General features: G+C 44.7%; 1 protein-coding gene across 6 annotated transcripts in view; it reads left to right on the top strand.

Moving 5' to 3' along the window:
• The first annotated feature begins 627 nt into the window (after positions 1-627).
• Positions 628-20838, top strand: part of TLN2 (talin 2) — a 481890-nt gene continuing 461679 nt past the window's right edge. For 5 of the 6 annotated variants that reach the window (XM_070469184.1, XM_070469188.1, XM_070469186.1 and 2 more), the window contains exon 1: positions 628-796. The gene's annotated coding sequence lies outside the window, so the exon portion shown is untranslated. Of the gene's footprint in view, positions 797-2242; positions 2330-20838 lie in introns of those variants that run through there. The other variant, XM_070469182.1, reaches the window with a different exon arrangement.

The raw sequence follows: 20838 nt of genomic DNA, 5'->3' as shown, positions 1-20838 counted from the left end.
TCTCCGGGCCTCCAAAAACTTCTCATTGTTTCAGGTCATCCTACAACATTTCCTAATGGCTGTGTAACTGCAAAGGTATATCACTGACTTTAAGGGCACAGTAGGCAGGAGAAAATTTTCTTCTTCTGAATTTAATAGATTACGCCCCCTCATCCCTAAAAGCCGTTCTCTAAATCTCTAAATGACCTCTGACCAGGTGGGTTTTGGTGTCGGCGTGTGCGACACTTCTAGAGAGGGAAAATCCTGCTTGGGGTTCCCACCGACAGCATCGCAATAGGACTCCAGAGCCCATCAGATTCCTCGTGTCGGAACTTCACCTCGCTTCCCCTCCGTGGCGGGCCAGCGGTTTGGGGAAGCGCTCTGCGGACCTAGGGGCCCCCTTCCCCAAGACAGTGCATTCCCTGCCCTCTTCACATAGCAGACCCGAGCTCTGCGACAGCTCGGCCGGCGCCCCCCTTTGCCCCCGAAACCTCCCAGCACCGGACGGCTAGCTAGACACCCAAGAGGTGCCCTGTGGAGCCCGTGCCTGCCCAACCTCGGTGCCGCGCTGCGCGGCGGCCGAACCAGAGCCGCGCGGGGCCGCGCCGTCCCCGAGTGATGACGCGCTTCCTGCCCTCCCGGCGCTCCCGGGCCGTGCGCTCGCGCTCGCCCTCGGCTCTTGTTCCGCGCCTGGAGCCAGCGGCGGCGGCAGCGGCTGGGGCGGCTGCGGGAGCGGAGCGGTCGCTGGGCGCGCTGGGGGACGCCGGCTGCACTCCGAGGCAGGCGCTCTGCAATGAGACAGTAAATGCATCCCCCGGTAAGGCGCACGGCTCACTCGGGTTTTCCTCTTCCTCCAGCTGCATGCACGTTGCATGAATTTCTCGTGTCTTTTCCCTCCCCTTTACAGAAGGAAAATGTGGGTGGTTTTCCCTTTCCTTTTGCATCTCGTGAGTGATGCCAATGCAGAAAAAACCTCGCAAAGCTCCCAGCTTTGATGTTCTAGGGAGCTTTTTGCAGGAAAATAAAAATAAAAATAAAATTAATGCACCTGTCTATTGCACATGTATGTTTCACTGCACTGGACCCGAGCGCGGCGGTTTGCAAACAGCCTCACAGCCGGCTCCCGAGAGCGGATTCCTAGCCGTGGGCAGCTGGTCCCCTGCGGGGCTCCCCCTGGGTTTCCGGTAACTGGGCTTTGAAAAGCGGCCCCGCCTGCCTGGAGTGTCCCCTCGGCCCCGGCCGGGCCCCCGCGCCGGGAGAGTTGGCGCGGGCGGAGCGGCTTCGTTCCAGCACTGATCGCCCCGACTCCAGCGCCACTTTGCAAACAAGTCTTCGTCTGGGCTCTGGGCAAAGACAGCCGGCCGGTGCGGAGCTCCTTTCCCAGTCCCGGACTCTCAGACCTGCCGATTCCACGATTCTGTCTTACTTGGCAATCTCGCCACAAGCAAACTGCTGGAAGCTGGGGGACCAAGAACGAGGGGAGAATTGGGATTCAGTGCTGCCGCTGGCCTCGCGCTGGACCAGGGGTGCCCTATCCTTCCTTGGCCCCAGGAGCTGAAATTTCGCCCCCGTCGGGAGCCGGGGGTACCGGACACCCTCATTAAGGCATTCCCCAAGGGGACCGAGGAGCGACGTTCGAGGGCGCCATATTTTCAGTGGGTCTTGGCTATCGAGGGGAGTGGGCGAACAGCTGGTGGGCCGAGGGGAGAGCGCGGCGCCCCGGCAGGAGAGGGTGGAGTGGTTTTCCCCAGGAAAGTTTGCGCGCCCAGGCCGGCACGGAGGTGGCTTCGCAGGGCGCGCACCGCGCCTGTCCCCGCAAGGGCGCGCGGGCTGCAGCGCGTCGCCAGGCCGGCCCGCCGGGGTTGAGGGCCGAGAGCCGCCGTCAGAGACTGCGCGCTCTGTTCGCCTCGGTCCACGGTCCCGCCGAGACGCAGCGGTCGGGCTCCGAGGCGCAAGGAACACGCCCCTCTCCTGCGGCCGCGGCCGCCCGGGCGCTCCGCTGGAGCCGTGCGCTTGACCGCTTTCCCCGGCCGGGCGCCGGTGCGGACCGTCTTGCCGACGCCAGGAGCCTCCTGGGTGCCTCTCAGAGCGCGGGAGCTCACTCCCCGCGTAGAGGAGGAGCCCCGGTTATCGTCCGTGGTTTGCGGTGACCCCGTGGAGGAAGACAAGCCCGAGCCTCCTCTCGCCTGTCTGGCTGCGGCCGCGACAGCAGCAGCGCCCGCGGCTGCGTGCTCGGCTCCCGCCGCTGTGCCAGCTGGCGGAGGCGAGGTCAGGGGGACATTTCCAGAAGTTGGGGTTTCAGGGAGATGCGTGGGGAAACTTGGATTTTTGCTGCCCGTGAAGAACCCAGGTGACTTGGGGAAAGGAGATTGATTCAGAATGCCTGTCTCGTAGTTAAAACTAACCGCTGGCTATTTCTAGACGATGAGCGAGGGGAATGAGCGGAAGTGTTGGTGTTGTCCGAGACGCATTTAAAGACGCGAGAGTAGGGGGGTGTTTTGGAGAACTGGACCCCCAGATATAATAAACTACAAGCAGCTTGGTGCTCTAAATACCACTGAACATTGGCTTCTGATAGGACCCTGGGTGCTGAGTGGTGACAGTCGTCAGGTTGAGCGCTATTCTCCCTTCTTCAGAGCTTGGAGTTGGCGACTTCTCGGGAGGGGGGCGGTGAGGAAATCTTTACTTTTGAGATAGATTGTGATATCTGCTTTGTGAAGGGGCCGGGGAAGGGCGAGTTGGCTGACCTACAGTTCGCTGGCAGAAACGTGCCAGCCTTTCTCCTTGGCGAGAGAAATGATGCCATAGTATTGAGGTCATGTCAGCACTTTGGGGCTTCATCATTGGATAGGCTTCAAGGGATGACTGAGAGCATGTGGGGGAGGGGGGAGGCTCTCATCTCAGAGATGTGCCCTGTGATGTCAGGATTTAGGCTGCTCTTACGTCTGTTCGCCTCAATAAATACTTATCCAGTGAGAATGTCAGGCATTGAATTTCCAACATTTTATCTTCCTTGTTGGCTGATTTGGGGTATCTGTGCAAAAACCGGGGAAGGGCCTTGGATGTGACAAGACACATGGCCTTGAGAGAGGAGGGATACCTGCAGAAATGCTAATTTTGTTTTCACTGAGCCCTAGAACTGTGGAGAACAACCTGAGCCTAAGATACATTTTTCTAGAATTAGCATAATTAATTTAGGAGAGAATCAAATTAGTTGCTGAAAGCCTCCATCCCTTTTGTAAACTTCCCACTCTTAGAAATGGTACCTGGAATCAGAACACACAGAGCTCCTCAGATTGGGGAAGTCCTTGGATTCTCTCTGCCTTTGTGCGCACTCAGGTCATCAAGGAGTACTGAAGAATTATTAGAGTTTCTGTTTTTGGCATTGATGTGCTTTTACCTCCAAAGGGAAAGTGCACTTTTAAAACTTGGCCCTGTTCATTGAGTTATTGGGGATATTCTTTATAGGCATAGGTTTATTTATATGGGTTTTGAATTCACCTACTGTTAAATCTGCTTGTTTGGGGATTTTCAAACAGTATTCCCTAAAGTATTTTTAAGCAAAGTCAGGTTTTAGAAAGAGGTGTGTGTGTGTGTTATTTGCTTTAGTCCAGTTTTTTTTATAGCTCAAATTATACTGATTCCCCCATTCTTCCTCCCTCTGTTACCAGCAGATCATTTATTTCTAAGAGCAGTTAAGGATGGTTATAGGTGGTGAACAATTTAAACTTTTACCAACTGCTCAGCAAAAAAAAGTCTAAAGATGTATTTATTCATCTTAGTATTGTGCTTTATAACTATATATATATATATCACATATTTTTGTGCATGTACTAAACATTACATAAAAATCTAAAAGAAGTATTCTTAATAAAGCTAAAATTAAAAATTAAAAAAGTTTTATTATAAACCCTTGTACCTTCATTCCTAAGTTTACTACCTCAATATTTGTTTTTTTTTATGCCTCTCTTAACAAAGTGTTACAAATTGTGCTTTGTTGCCTCTTGCCTGATTCTTTTTTTTTTTTTGCCTGATTCTTATTATAACTTCTTGGCTTGATCAAAGTTCCTGCAATTTTTTCCTATTAAGATTTAATAACTTCAAGAGTCTAGAAATGCCTATTCATTTTGGAGAATTGCCCATCAAGTTACTATATGGTGTGTGTGTTGTGTGTGTGTGGCATGGCCAGACTCTTGGGACAGTGTCTAAAACTTGTGATCTCTGACATTACTACTCCAGAACTTCTGAGTCATAATGTTTTCTTGGAGGTTTGAGGTGGTGAATTAGCCAATACAGGAAGTACTAAAAAAGAGTTAAGTAATTCAAAGTTATTTTTATGGGTTAAAAAAAAATTAAAGACAAGAAGGAAAACTTAATAAGCAGGACCAGAATTACAGCTTAACATATACCCAACTGGTGCCTTTTTAATTACAGTACTTTCCCCCAGAACTTTTTAATCCTATTACTCTTATACTTAATAGGGAGACTAGTTAAAATATAAGCCAAACAGAACTATTACAAATGATGGGGTTAAATGCTGGGTATAACCAGATGTTTTGTCTAAAGTTAAAAGAGTTAAGGAATCTGAACTCTATCAAATTCCCCCTGTAGGCTGTCCTCAATCCCCTTCCTCAATAAGCAGGAAATTTTCAAAGGCAAAAAAATCTTGGATGGCAGTGGAGACAAAACAAGAAAAGAACAAAATGTTTAGCGTAGACTTCACCTGTCTGTTGACCAAGCCTGTGGCTTAGTGGCAGATGTCACTTGGTTTTGAGAGCCTTTGTTTATGTACCACCCAGAGCTATGAATCAAGACCGCTTTTTTGCCACCCTTTCATAGTGGATTGTTAGAGTCTGTGCTAGGACAATGTTTTGTTTCTCCGTTAACCAACAATTAAATTTCATCCAAAGTGATGTTGTTCTGAATATGTAGAACAGTAAGTGAATATTTGTATTTCCCTTTTAGTCTTTTAGCTGCACTCCTAACAAACAAAATTTTCTAAGTCTGCTATTCACCTATTCAATGATTGTTTTTGAGGATTTATTGTGTAATTAGATATCTCCTGGCCTCACCTCACACACCCAGTCCCTAGAGCATGATCTTTTATACTTTATGCATCTTGTAGATTAGGGGGTGGGGGAGGGCAATAGTGTGAGATTAAACAGTACTTGAAGGACAACAGGATCAAAGATATGCGAAGGATGTGAACAGGCAATTCTCAAGATAAGGGGTACAAATGGTCATAAACATGTGAAAAGATTCTCAAAGCACATCATGGTCAGGGAAATGCAAATTAAAAAGCCAAGAACAGCTAGTTATCTGTTCATCCAGTTAGGGCATGTTTTAAAGGTTGGTAACCTCCTCTATTAGGTGGGTTGGGGGCAACCCTCAGACTCTTGGTGGGAGTCTGAATGGGCACAACCTTGTGGGAAAGCAGACAGTTTCAGTGAAAATTTGGAATGTGTTTGTTTGTGTATGCAGTCGCATATTTGGAATCCTTTCTTACAGAAGTAGAAACGGCATGTAGGGATCTGTGTGTGAGGATGTTTGTTGCCAGATTACTACAGAATAAGCTAGAAGCAGTATGAGTTTCCATCAGTAGGATGAATATATGGGGTCCATATATATATATGGATCCTCTCATCCATATATAGAGAGATTATTTTGTGAAGGATGTCTATGATATATTACATGTAAATAAAATCAAGTTGCCAAGTATCATATGTGGTATGATACTATTTCTGATTTAAAAAAGAAGCCCAATGTGTATGACCTTGAAGAAACACATGGAAGGACACATAAAACCTAATGTTGTTTAAAATTAGCTGTGGAGCAGAGGGGTGATTAACTTGCTCCCTGTACACCTTGAATGGTTTACTTGCCTAAGCATGCAGGCTTTTTTAATATGAAAACATTTAAAAATATGATTTGGTTAACGAATAGGAAATTTGTCTGGAACCATTTTAGAAACAAAAACTGGGCAATATTCTTTTTTTTTTTTTTTCTGTTGCATTCTGCAGCAATCTCTCTTGTCTCTTTGGAAACTTTCAATTATCTTCTAAAATTCTGAGATTTCCCAACTTTAAGTGAAATCCTTCAGTATACGCCTTGGCTTCCAGAAGAGCTATTTACCTTTATCTCCCAGGAGGGTGATGATAAGAGTTTGTGAAACCCTTTTCCTTGACTTTCTTTGATCCCATTCTGAAGGTAGAGGGGAGGTCTTGTGGCCAACTGGAGAGTCTTCCAGGACTTCAAGGCAGCATGTCCTCAAACTTGGTTTTCCTGAGCCAGAGAGAGAGAGAGAGAGAGAGAGAGAGAGAGAGAGAGAGAGTGTTAGTCGCTTAGTCATGTAGGACTCTTTACAATCCCATGGATTATAGAGAGAGAGAGAGAGAGAGAGAGAGAGAGAGAGTGTGTTAGTCGCTTAGTCATGTAGGACTCTTTACAATCCCATGGATTAGAGAGAGAGAGAGAGAGAGAGAGAGAGAGAGAGAGAGAGAGAGAGTGTTAGTCGCTTAGTCATGTAGAACTCTTTACAATCCCATGGATTGTAGCCCGCCAGGGTTCTCTGTCCGTGGAATTCTCCAGACAAGAATGCTGGAGTGAGTAGCCATTCTCTTCTCCAGGGCATCTTTCCCATCCAAGGATTGAACCCGGATCTCCTGCATTGCAGGCAGATTCTTTACTATCTGAGCCACCAGGGAAGCCCAGAGAGTTGCTGCTAAATGATTCTTCTGGCATTTGAATCCCTGTCTCCATCCAAACTATCTTTAGCTTAGCTGATTGCTCTACCTGTGTACCATTTTCAATTCTGCCTCTAGATGTGATTTTTGAAACTTGGTAGTATTTGAGTTCTTGGCAGTCACTACCAAAAAAATGAAATTTTCAAAAGCAGTGAAACCTCCATTCACATTTTAAAAAGTACCTATCACATGACTCTGAGTGCTGGTGGGACACTCAGAATCTCAACCACTTAGAAGCCAGGGCGGTGCTGCAAATTTGAAAACCGTGCTTTATATTCAGTTGTTTCCAGGTGTGAATGCCTCAAAATCCCCTGGACAGTGAAAGTGTTATTTGCTCAATCATGTCTGACTCTTTAAGACCCCAAGGACTATAGCCCACCAGGCTTCCCCATCTGTGGGAAGGATATATCTAGACAAGGATACTGGAGTGGGTAGCCATTCCCTTCTCCAGGAGATCTTTCCAAACTAGGGATTGAACCCAGGTCTCCTGCATTGCAGGCAGGAGATGGTGATTCTTCACCATCAGAATCACCTGGAGGACTTGTTAAAACCCACTTTGTTGAGCCACAGTTTTAGATTCTGTAAGTCTTGGTGGGGCCTGATAATTTGCATTTTTAACAAGTTCCCAGATGACACTGATCTTCCTGGTCCTGGACCATACTTTGCAAACCACTGGTGTAGGGGAACAGCTTCCTGTGCTTTGCAGCTCTGGTGTTCTTGTCCAGCCAGTGCTCTCCCCTTTCATGGATGAAAGTTACAATGCCAATCAAGGCAAATTAACTCAGTTTTATCAGTTTCACCAAGCTGAGAAGAAGAATTATTTGAGTTACTTTACTGAACTGTTGTCTGTATCCATTGTAGGTGTTTGGGGATGTAATGATATTTCATACATGGATGTGTGGTTAATCAACAGTGAAAGTCAAAGCTCGGGTTTATTTTAAATATTCTGTAATGGATTCTTATGGGAAAGCAGAGAAGCCTATTAGTCTCTGGTTCCTGTTTTTTTTTTGTTTTTCATCATACACGCTTGAAGGGTGGACCTCTTCTGTAGGGTTCTCCACCCTGGCCACGTGTTGGGATCACTTGGGGATGTTGATTTAGTTGATCTGGATGGGGTCTGGACATTGGTGGGTAAGTTCTCTAGGTAATTCTAATATGTAGCTGGGGTAGAGAACATGCATCTTCAGTCCTCAGGGTCACTTTGCCTCATTCTTTGAAGATGGTATTATCTGGACCACAGTTCTTTCTCTGATCAACATTTTTGGTAACTTGGGCATCTATATAGATTGTCCACCCAACTCAGTCCTTTGACCAACTCTCTTTTAGTTATCCTTTCTTCTGTCTACTTCAGCCTTCCCTCCTATAGTTATCCTTAGGATGCTGGTTTTCAGCAGTTTTGCCACCCAGAGGCTATTTGGCAATGTCTAGAGACATTTAAGGGCTTTCCAGGTAGCTCAGTGATGAAAAATCTGCCGGCCAATGAGGGAGACACAGGAGACTTGGGTTCAATCCCTGGGTCAGGAAGATTCCCTGGAGGAGGAAATGGCAACCCACTCCAGTATTCTTGCCGGGAAAATCCCATGGACAAAGAAGCCTGGCGGGCTACAGTCCACAGGGTCTCAAAGAGTCGGACACGACTGAGCAACTGAGCACACAGGCCTGCAGAGGCGTTTTTGTCCCAACTTGAGGGGACACAGAAGTGCTGTGGGTATTCAGTGAGTGGAGGCCTGGGATATTGCCAAACACTGTATAATACACTCCCCCACTATCCCCCCGCCCCCCGCCCGGCCCACATACATAGAGAATTACTGGTCTAAAATGTAAGCAGTGACATGATAGAGAAACCTTGCCCTGGTGTCCTGGGGGAGTTTTTTTTTTTTTTTTTTTAAACCCCGATTTATAGGAGAAATACATCTTATGTGATGACCCAATGCAAATATACATACAACTGAACCAAGTTTCACAAAACAGTGTTTACCCTTACTAGGTGTAATGTAGTCACATACTTTTTATTTTGTCTCATTAAAAAAAAATTGCTGGTCATGACCGGCTAAATTGATTTTATTACCCACTAAACTTGCAATCACAAGTGTAGACCTTATCATTATCAATACTGTACCTCAATCAAAATCTTGACAAGCATTCCCATCTGACCCTCACCTTTTCTCTTTCGCCTTATTCCTGTTATTACCCAAGTGCACCCAGCCTGCACCCTCCAAGGGGCTCTGACCTGGTGACCCTTCCACTTCTTTATCATCTGTCACCCTGATTATCTCTTCTCACTATGCCCCACCCCAGCCCCCACCCCAAGGTGTTTGCCTATGCCCCCCAACTACTTTGACTGTTCCTTCCTTCATCTTTCCTAGGAAAACCCCATCCTCTGTCCACTCTGCTCCTGCCTCAGGCTGATGAACCTGGCTGGAAAAAACCAGCCAACTGCATCGTCTCACTTTTTATTTATGACCATAAACCTCCAGACGGACTCTTGGCACTGCAGAGCCCACTATGTTTCTGTCCCCACCTCACTGGCAGCTGATGACTTGGCTTCTTTCACTGAGAGAAAGGAAGCAATTGGGAAGTAGTTTCATCATTTCCTCATGCTAATCTGCTAGCCTACCTGCATTGTAACCACATAGCGCTGGAGCCTGCTCCCTGTTGGCATGCAAGACTCTCACTCGTGCGTGAATCTTCTTTCCCTCTGCACCATCAGCTTTCTCCCTCTGATGGATCATCTCCATGAGAAACGTACTGTAGTCTCTCTCATCTTGAGGGGAAAAGTGCCACCAACAGAACTCTCTTAGCCCAGTATCCCAGTCGACGGTTCTCCTGATTCCTCTATTCTCCCTTGGAGTCAGCGTCTTCCAGAAGAACTGTCACACATTCTTCTCCATTTCCCTCTCTCATTCTGTCTTGAACACACCCAGTTTGGCTTCTGTCCCACCGCTTCACCAAAAGCACACTTCTTCAGGTACCAGGGATACCTGGTGGCCAGCGCTCAGTCGTCGTTGCCTGCAGCCTCTCGGCAGCAGGTAGCCAGCTCTCTCTTTGGCTGTCTTCACTTGGCTTCTGCACCACAGCCCTCACCTGGTTTTCCTCCTACACTCAGGCTGTTTCAATTCCTGCTCTGCTGCTGGATTTCCTCCTCCTGGCTTCTGAAGGTGGGGGCTGCTCTCTCACACTTCACTTGACTTGGGAGTCTGCTCCAGTATCACCTCCTTAGAGGTCTTCCTGGTGCCCCCGGTCCCCGCTCCCCGCTCCCAGCTTCTTCCTTGTTTTCCTGTCATGTGTCATTCCCTGCTAACAGGCATACCTAGGAGATAGTATAGCTTCCGTCCCAGACGACTGCAATAAAATATCAAAGTGAGTCATACAAAGTTTTTGGTTTCCTAGAGTATATTTATACTATACTATAGTCTGTTATAGTATATAGGCTATGTGTAGTACATTATAGTAAATAGGCTTCCCTGGTGTCTCAGATGGTAAAGAATCTGCCTGCAGTGTAGGAGACCTGAGTTCGATCCCTGGGTTGGGAAGATCCCATGGAGAAGAAAATGGCAATCCACTCCAGTATTCTTGCCTGGAGAATTCTGTGACAGAGAAGCTTGACTGCTGTCCATTGGGTTGCAAAGAGGCAGCCATGACTGAGCTACTGAAACTTTCACTTTCATATATTAAGTGTGCAGTAGCATTGCATCTAAAAAACACCAATGTACATATCTTAATTAAAAATGACTTTATTGCAAAAAAGTGCTGACCGTCCTCTGAGTCTTCAGAAAGTCATGTTTTTTTTTGCTGGTGGAGGAGGGTCTTGCCTTGATATTGTTGGCTGCTAACCTATTTGGGATGGCTGAAGGTTGGGGTGGTTGTGACCGTATCTTAAAATAAGACAACAATGAAGTTTGCCACATTGCTTTTGACTCTTCCTTTCATGAATGATTTCTGTAGCAGGCAGTGCTGTTTGATAGCATTTTGCCCATAGTAGAACTTCTTTCAGAATTGGAGTCAGTTCTCTTAAACCATGCTGCTGCTTTTTCAGCTGAGTTTATGTCATATTCTGAATCCTTTGTTGTCATTTCAATGACCTTTATAGCATATTTACGAGGAGCAGATGCCATCTCAGGAAACCACTTTCTTTGCTCATGCATAAGAAGCAGTTCCTCATTCATTCAAGTTTTCTCATGAAATCAAAGCAATTCAGTCACATCTTCAGGCTCAACTTCAAATTCTCGTTCTCTTGCTGTTTCCACCACATCTGCAGTTACTTCCTCCACTGAAACCTTGAACCCTCAAAGTCATCCATGAGAGCTGGAATCAGCTTCTTCCAGATTCCTGTTAATGTTGTTGTTTTGACCTCTTGCCATGAATCATGAGTGTTCTTAATGGTATTTAGACTGGTGTATTCTTTCCAGAAGGTTTTCAATTTATTTTGCTCAGATTTATCAGAGGAATCACTGTCTATGGCATCTGCAGCCTTATACAATGCATTTCTTAAAGAATGAGACTTAATAGTTGAAATGACTCCTTGATCCATGGGCTACATAATGGATGTAAACATGAAAAACACTCACATTATTGTACATCTCCATCAGAGCTCTTGGATGACCAGGTGTATTGTCAATGAGCAGTAATATTTGAAAAGAAATTTTTTTTTTTTTTTTTTTTTTTTTTTGTGGGCAGTAGGTCTCAAAAGTGGGTTTAAAATATTGAGTAAGTTGTGTTGTAAACTGGGTGTGCTGTAATCCAGGCTTTGTTGCTGCATTTACAGAGCACAGGCAGAATAGCTTGAATCTTTTTCTTAAGGGCCCTAGGATTTTTAGAATGGTAACTGAGTATTGGCTTCAACTCCAAGTCATCCTCTGCATTAGCCCCTAAAAAGAGAGTCAACCTGTCCTTTGCAGAGCCAGGCATTGACTTCTCCTCTCTAGCTATGAAAGTCTTAGATGACATCTTCTTCCAGTGTGACTGTTTTATCTACATTGAAAAATCTGTTGTTTAGTGTAGCCGCCTTCCTTAATGATTTTAGCTAGATCTTCTGGATATCTTGTTGCAGGTTTTGCATCAGTACTTGCTGCCTCACTTTGCACTTTTATGTTATGGAGACAGCTTTTTCCCTTGAACCTCACTAACCAATTTCTGCCAGCTTTAAGCTTTTCTCCTACAGCTTCCTCATCTCTCTCAGCCTTCCTGGAATGGAGGAGAGTTAGGGCCTTGTTAGGCTTTGGCTGAAAGGAATGTTGTGGCTGGCTAGATCTTCTATCCAGATTGATAAAACTTTCTCCATGTCAGCAATAAAGCTGTTTCCCTTTCATATCATTTGTCTGTTCTCTGAAGTAGTACTTTCAATTTCCCTTAAGAACTTTTCCTTTGCATTCATTCACAGCTTGGCTGTTTGGCTCAAGAGACCTCTCTTTTGGCCTCTCTGGGCTTTTGACATGCCTTCCTCACTCAGCTTAATCATTTCAAGCTTCTGATTTAAAGTGAGAGATGTGTGACTCTTCCTTTCACTTGAACACTTAGAGGCTTTTGTAGGCTTATTAATTGGCCGAATTTCAGTATTGTGTCTCAGGAAATAGAGAAGCTGGAGGAGAAGAAGAGAGACGGGGAGCTGCTGGTCGGCATAGTAGCCAGAACACAAACATTAAGTTCGTCATCTTATTTGGGTGCAGTTCATGGTGCCTGCCAAATAGTTACAATTGTTACATCAAAGATCAATGATCACACATCACCTTAACAAATATAATTATATCAAAAAAGTTTGAAATATTCTGAGAATTACCAAAATGTGATTCAGAGACAGGAAATGAGCAAATGTTTTTGGAAAGGTGGTCCTGATAGGCTTGCTCACCACAAGGTTGCCACAGACATTCAATTTGTAAAAATAGTGGCACCTGCAAAGCTCAGTAAAGCCAACTGCAATAACATGAGATCTGCCTGTATTACATGATTCATCCCTTGCCTGTCTCATGGCACTAGAATGTAAGCTAGTGAGAGAAACCATGCATGGTACTGTGTCCACAAGAGTCAAACAACATTTGGCACATGGTAGATCATCAACAACAAATTTTTTTTTATTGAAATGTAATTGATTTACAGTGTTGTGTTAATTTCTGCTATACATCTAAGTCATTCAGTTACATATATACACATACATACACACACACGCACATTTTTTTCCATATTCTTTTCCATTATGGTTTATCTTAGGATATTGACTGTAGTTCCCTGTGCTGTGTGGTACGACCTTGTTTATCCATCCTGTTTGTACTAGTTTGTATCTGCTAATCTCAGACTTTCAGTCCATTCCCCCAACCCACCCCCTCCATCTCTCACTTGGCAGCTACAAGTCTGTTCTTTGTGAGTCTGTCTCTGTTTTGTAGATAGGTTCATTCAACAAAAAGATGTGAGTAATTGGTGAGGAAAACTTGTTGATTATAGAGTTAGCCTTGTGTGAGGAAAAATGATTGTTTTCCATATTGGAGTCAAGGAAGAGAGGAGTGTTGAGGTAGAAAAGCAGCGTCTCTTGGGGACAGTATTTCTCAGGTCATGTGCTGAGAGTTAGGGAGTCCAAGCACCGAATGAATGAAGCCTGTCCTTATTAAATACTTGTTGAGTGGTGGAAGGCACCTGCTGAGGACAGCTAGACCGAGACAAATGGCTGCCTCTCGCTTTTATCTCTGAAGAGGGGCTCTTAAGTGGTCTGCTTGCTAACTTGCCGCTGGGTTGAAGATGTAAGTTCACTTGTCTTAAGTGTTTATCATTGACCTCAATGTTCTGGTGAATTGTTTTGGTTCATCACTCGTCCCCAGAGTCCACTCGACCACATGGAAAGACGTCTCTTTTTTCCTCACAGTGTGAGGCCCTCGCAGAGTGAATTCCTGCCGATGGGTGAAGTGTCCTGTGCTTCCCTCTGCACTGCTCTCTCAGCCTCCAGACTTTGTGTGTTTAAATCAAGGCCCTGTCCTCTCTCCATATTTGCATGCCTCACGACTGCCCATTTAATTACTTGGCATCCGTGTCCAGGACCTAGTTTGATGTAAGTGGAGATATTTCCTGAGTGTAGCCTGAGGTCATGCATGGCAAATCTTCCAAGAAGAGTGTGGCTTATTCCTGGGTTTGAGAGATTACATCAAGGGCACTTTAAGAGGCTTAATTTTCTCCTTGAAGGGCTGTGCATTGGGCTTAGCATCTGTCACTCCTGGGCCCTCCCCACGGGGTGAAGGAGCTCTTCCTGTGGGTAAGATGTCAGCCACGGCAGCCTGACGTGCACCACGAAGCCCTTGGGTCTAGGACTTCTAGGAAGAAAGAGTGATGTCTTTGTGGGACATCTTTATTTTTATTATCAGTGTTTTATATTTATCTATTTATTTTTAAAAGGGAGCTCGAGTGGTTCTTGGTCAGCCTTTCTCTTTGACAGGGAAAGAACTGAGTCCCAGAGAATATGACTAACTGGGGTCACTTGGCACAACTGGCTCTGAATTCCCTCCCTCCTGACCACCACAGCCTCCATTTTCTCGGATGTCCGGGTGGACCCTCACTTTAATTCATGACTATGATTCTAGGCTCTAGGCGTGTATTATAATCACCAGGGAGGACTTCCCTGGTGTTCCAGTGGCTAAGACTCTGTGCTCCCAATGCAGGGGACCCGGGTTTGATCCCTGGTCAAGGAACTAGATTCCGCATACTGCAGCTGAAAGATCTCGCATGGTGCAGTGGAGATTGGAGATGCCAGGGGCTGCAACTAAGGCCCAGCACAGCCAAATACATAAATAAATATTAAAAAAAAAAAAAGCCACCAGGAAAACTTCTTAAGCATGCTGATTGTGCTAGTTCCCAGACTCCCCTTGATTTGGGATCTTGGCGAGCGGGACCTGGACACTGTTTCCAGTAGTCATGTATGGATGTAGGAGTTGGACCATAAAGAAGGCTGAGCACCAAAGAATTGACGCTTTCAAGTTGTGGTGTTGGAGAAGACTCTTGAGAGTCCCTTGGACAGCAAGGAGATCAAACCATTCAATCCTAAAGGAAATCAATCCTGAATATTCATTGGAAGGACTGATGCTGAAGCTGAAGCTGCCTTACTTTGGCCACCTGATGCCAAGAGCCAACTCATTAGAAATGACCTTGATACTGGAAATGATTGAGGGCAGGAGGAGAAGGGGGCGACAGAGGATGAGATGCTTGGATGGCATTATCGACTCAATGGACATGAGCTTGAGCAAACTCCAGGAGATGGTGAAGGACAGGGAGGCCTGGAGTGCTGTAGTCCTTGGGATCGCAAAGAGTTGGACATGACTAAGCCACTGAACAACAAAGGGAGGCTCCTAGGAGAGGTTGCCCAGGAAGGGTGTGAAGGGGGTAAAAGCAGCCAGAGCCTTGGTGATAGCTGCCCAGCAAGGGTGATGCTTGCCAGCCTTGCACTCTAGACAGACATGGCTTCTTCCTGGGGCTGTGTAATCATTTCAACCAGGCCAATCTGCTCTTCTCTCTCCCACACTCCCTCTGCTTACTGACTACGACCTTGTGGGGTTCTGGTTGTAATGCATATTAGCAGGACTGTATATTTTCTTTGGGAGCATTTCCCAATGTGTTTTGCTACTTAGGCAAGAATGAAAGCTGTGTTCGGTTTGAGAGGATCATGTCCCAAGGGCTTTTATGGGTCCTCTTGTTTAGGGTCTCTGGTTGCCTGCATGTTGAAGGTGACTTACCAGCTCTCAGACCACTGGAAGTGAAAAGCTGTCCATAGGTGCTGATGGAAGAAAAAGGGGAGTGTGATTGGCTGTGCAAGGTGGGTTTGCACCATTTTATAAGAATGAAAAATCACTTGCTTGCTCTCAGGCTGGTGAACTTCCAGAAGTGTTGGAGCTCTGAGTTTGTGACAGTTGCTACAGGTCTCAGACTGTGATGCCTTTTCCCCCAAGAGCGGGTGTCTGATGGTCCTGACAAGTAGAGTATATATAATTTTATGAATATACCTGATGAAGATATGAGGACAAGCCCTGTGGAATCTGAGATACATAAGTGGCCCAATGTCCCTCATGAGAGGAACCAGAGAAGGGCACTTTGCTCTTGGATTGGAACTTGACAGATTGAGTTTGTTAAGGACCCCTTATCACCATACCACAGGCTATTGGCTTCAACAGCAGAAATTTACTGTCTCAGTTTCAGAAGCTAGAAGTTGGAGATCAAGGTGCTGGCAAGAGTTGGTTCCTACTGAGAGCTGTATTCAGTTCAGTTCAGTTGCTCAGTTGTGTCCGACTCTTTGCGACCCCATGGACTGCAGCACGCCAGGCCTCCCTGTCCGTCACCAACTCCTGGAGTTTACTCAAACTCATGTCCATTGAGTCGGTGATGCCATCCAATCATCTCATCCTCTGTCATCCTCTTCTACTCCCACCTTCAATCTTTCCCAGCATCAGAGTCTTTTCTAATGAGTCACATCAGGTGGCCAAAGTATTGGAGTTTCAGCTTCAACATCAGTCCTTCCAATGAATATTCAGTACTGATTTCCCTTAGGATGGACTGGTTGGATTTCCTTGCAGTCCAAGGGACTCTCAAGAGTCCTCTCCAACACCACAGTTCAAAAGCATCAATTCTTTGGTGCTCAGCTTTCTTTATAGTCCAACTCTCACATCCATACATGACTACTGGAAAAACCTTAGCTTTGACTAAATGGACCTTTGTTGGCAAAGTAATGTCTCTGCTTTTTAACATGCTATCTAGGTTGGTCATAACTTTCCTTCCAAGGAGTAAGTGTCTTTTAATTTCATGGCTGCCGTCACCATCTGCAGTGATTTTGGAGCCCCCCAAAATAAAGTCAGCCACTGTTTCCATTGTTTCCCCATCTATTTGTCATAAAGTTATGGGACAGGATGCCATGATCTTAGTATTCTGAATGTTAAGCTTTAAGCCAACTTTTTCTCTCTCCCCTTTCACTTTCATCAAGAGGGTCTTTTGTTCTTCCACTTTCTGCCGTAAGGGTGGTATCATCTGCATATCTGAGGTTATTGATATTTTTTTTTTTTTTTAGTGTAGATTAGAGAAAACCTTTTATTTTTGGTATGTGTTTTATTTTTATTTTTTGCTATTTTTTTCCATTTATTTTTATTCATTGGAGGCTAATTACTTTACAATATTGTAGTGGTTTTTGCCATACATTGACATGAATCAGCCATGGATTTACATGTGTTCCCCATCCCGATCCTCCCTCCCTCTCCATCCCATCCCTCTGGGTCTTCCCAGTGCACCAGCCCTGAGCACCCGTCTCATGCATCCAACCTGGGCTGGTGATCTGTTTCACCCTTGATAGTATACTTGTTTCAATGCTGTTCTCTCTGAACATCCCACCTTCGCCTTCTCCCACAGAGTCTAAAAGTCTGTTCTGTACATCTGTGTCTCTTTTTCTGTTTTGCATATAGGGTTATCATTACCATCTTTTTAAATTCCATATATATGCATTAGTATACTGTATTGGTGTTTATCTTTCTGGCTTACTTCACTCTGTATATTGGACTCCAGTTTCATCCATCTCATTAGAACTGATTCAAATGAATTCTTTTTAATGGCTGAGTAATATTCCATAGTGTATATGTATCACAGCTTCCTTATCCATTCGTCTGCTGATGGGCATCTAGGTTGCTTCCATGTCCTGGCTATTATAAACAGTGCTGCAATGAACATTGGGGTGCATGTGTCTCTTTCATATCTGGTTTCCTTGGTGTGTTTGCCCAGGAGTGGGATTGCTGGATCATGTGGCAATTCTATATCCAGTTTTTTAAGGAATCTCCACACTGTTCTCCATAGTGGCTGTACTAGTTTGCATTCCCACCAACAGTGTAAGAGGGTTCCCTTTTTTCCGCACCCTCTCCAACATTTATTGCTTGTAGACTTTTGGATAGCAGCTATTCTGACTGGCGTGTAATGGTACCTCTTTGAGGTTTTGATTTGCATTTCTCTGATGATGAGTGATGTTGAACATCTTTTCATGTGTTTGTTAGCCATCTGTATGTCTTCTTTGGAGAAATGTCTATTTAGATCTTTGGCCCATTTTTTGATTGGGTCATTTATTTTTCTGGAATTGAGCTGCAGGAGTTCCTTGTATATTTTTGAGATTTATCCTTTGTCTGTTTCTTCATTTGCTATTATTTTCTCCCATTCTGAAGACTGTCTTTTCACCTTGCTTATAGTTTCCTTTGTTGTGCAAAAGCTTTTAAGTTTCAATAGGTCCCATTTGTTTATTTTTGCTTTTGTTTCCAATATTCTGGGAGGTGGGTCATAGAGGAGCCTGCTGTGATTTATGTCAGAGAGTGTTTTGCCTATGTTCTCCTCTAGGAGTTTTATAGTTTCTGGTCTTACATTTAGATCTTTAATCCATTTTGAGTTTATTTTTGTGTATGGTGTTAGAAAGTGTTCTAGTTTCATTCTTTTACAAGTAGTTGACAAGTTTTCCCAGCACCACTTGTTAAAGAGATTGTCTTTTCTTCATTATATATTTTTGCCTCCTTTGTCAAAGATAAGCTGTCCATAGGTGCATGGATTTATGTCTGGGCTTTCTATTTTGTTCCATTGATCTATATTTCTGTCTTTGTGCCAGTACCATACTGCCTTGATGACTGTGGCTTTGTAGTAGAGCCTGAAGTCAGGCAGGTTGATTCCTCCAGTTCCATTCTTCTTTCTCAAGATTGCTTTGGCTATTTGAGGTTTTTTGTATTTCCATACAAATTGTGAAATTATTTGTTCTAGTTCTGTGAAGAATACTGTTGGTAGCTTGATAGGAATTGTATTGAATCTATAGATTGCTTTGGGTAGTATAGTCATTTTCACAATATTGATTCTTCCAATCCATGAGCACGGTATATTTCTCCATCTGTTTGTGTCCTCTTTGATTTCTTTCATCAGTGTTTTATAGTTTTCTATGTAAAGGTCTTTTGTTTCTTTAGGTAGATGTACTCCTAAGTATTTTATTCTTTTTGTTGCAGTGGTGAATGGTATTGTTTCCTTAATTTCTCCTTCTGTTTTCTCATTGTTAGCATATAGGAATGCAAGGGATTTCTGTGTGTTAATTTTGTATCCTGCAACTTTACTATATTCATTGATTAGCTCTAGTAATTTTCTGGTAGAGTCTTTAGGGTTTTCTATGTAGAGGATCATGTCATCTGCAAACAGTGAGAGTTTCACTTCTTCTTTTCCTATCTGGATTCTTTTTATTTCTTTTTCTGCTCTGATTGCTGTGGCCAAAACTTCCAAAACTATGTTGAATAGTAGTGGTGAGAGTGGGCACCCTTGTTTTGTTCCTGATTTTAGGGGAAATGCTTTCAATTTTTGACCATTGAGGGTAATGCTGTGGGTTTGTCATATATAGCTTTTATTATGTTGAGGTATGTTTGGTTATTGATATTTCTCCCAGCAATCTTGATTCCAGTATGTGCTTCATCCAGCCTAGCATTTCTCATGATGTACTGTGAGTATAAGTTAAATAAGCAGGGTGACAATATACAATCTTGACATACTCCTTTTCCTATTTAGAACCAGTCTGTTGTTCCATGACCAGTTCTAACTGTTGCTTTGAGGAAGCATCAATTTCAGGCTTCTCTCCTTGGTTTGCTAATGGCCATCTTCTCCCTAGGCAGCTCTGTTTTTGTGTCCAGATTTCCTTTTTATCAAATAAGGACATGAGTCACAACAAATAAGGGAGTGAAAGTGAAAGTGTTAGTCACTCAGTCCTGTTCGACTCTTTGTGACCCCATGGACTGTAGCCTGCCAGGCTCCTCTGTCCAGGCAAGAATACTGGAATGTGTTGCCATTCCCTTCTCTAGGGCATCTTCCCAACCCAGGGATTAAACCTGTGTCTTCTGCATTGCAGGCGGATTCTTTACTGTCTGAGCCACCAGGGGAGCCTAGGGCCCACTGATAACAGTTTCATTTTAACTTAATCATAAAGACTCTATTTCCAGATAAGGTCATATTCTGAAGTTCTGGGGGTTAGGACTCCAACATTTTCTTTTCTGTTGACTGCACTGTGCAACGTGTGGGATCTAGTTTGCAGACCAAGGATTGAACCTCCACCGCCTGCATTGAAAGTGCACAGTCTTAGCCACTGGACCCCCCCCCCCCCTTTTTTTTTTAAAGGGAGCCCGAGTGGTTCTAGGTCAGCCTTTCTCTTTGACAGGGAAAGAACTGTCAGGGAAGACTCCAGGGAAGTCCCTAGCATTTCTTTTTTCATGGGATGCAATTCAAGGCGTAACACATTGTTAGACAGACTTGTTTCTGAGAGTCTGCCTCTGACATGGAATGGTTGTTACTGAAGTTACCTCTTTAGGCTAAGGGACCCTCGTCTGTCATTCTGTACCTGATAGTTTCATTTACCTACACCTGGGACTTTATATTTTCCTAAGGTCTTCTCTGTATTTTCTGCCATCAGAACAGCCATGGCAGGCAGGAATTATTTCTACTTTGAGGAAATTGATATGTTCCAAGGTTTACACACTAAACACTGGGTACATTTGTTTCAAGTTCAGATTTTCTCCCTGTATCTTAGATGTCTCCCGTAACACTGGTGATTTCTCAAGTCTTGGTATGCATAAGAATCTCCTGGGAGACTCGTTGAAAATACAGATTTAGGAGACTGTGGAATGCTGCTGAACAAGAAGCTGAGGTTACAAGTAAGGAAGGAGTATTTTTATTGTTTCCAGGCCCTTCCCTGGTGGTCCATTGGTTAACACTCCATGCTTCTACTGCAGAAAGTACGGGTTTGATCCCTGGTCAGGAAACTTAGGATTGCGCATGCCGTATGGTGCAGCCACACACAGAGAAGTATTTTTATTGTTTGCCCTGGAGATTTTTTGATGCAATGCAATATACCATGGATGTAGTTTTGGCAGGGAGGAAACCCACCAGCACTAAGTTCTCATTTTTCTGTTGGTGGCTTGCATGGGAGGCCCTAGGAGACATCGCGAGAAGGTGCCCCCGGGAACTGGGGTGCTTTGAGCCTAGAACCTGCCACCATACTGACGAGGAGGGTCTCTGGCTGCCAGGCTGTGCCCAATCTCTCACCTAATGGAAAGCAAATCTGCCTTGAACTTCCTGTGTTGTGCAGATGCACCTTGCAGCACAGTGGGGA

Source organism: Odocoileus virginianus, chromosome 6 (genome assembly GCF_023699985.2).
Source record: "Odocoileus virginianus isolate 20LAN1187 ecotype Illinois chromosome 6, Ovbor_1.2, whole genome shotgun sequence".
In the NCBI taxonomy this organism is placed as follows: Eukaryota; Metazoa; Chordata; class Mammalia; order Artiodactyla; family Cervidae; genus Odocoileus; species Odocoileus virginianus.
This window is presented reverse-complemented; position numbering and strand designations above follow the sequence as displayed.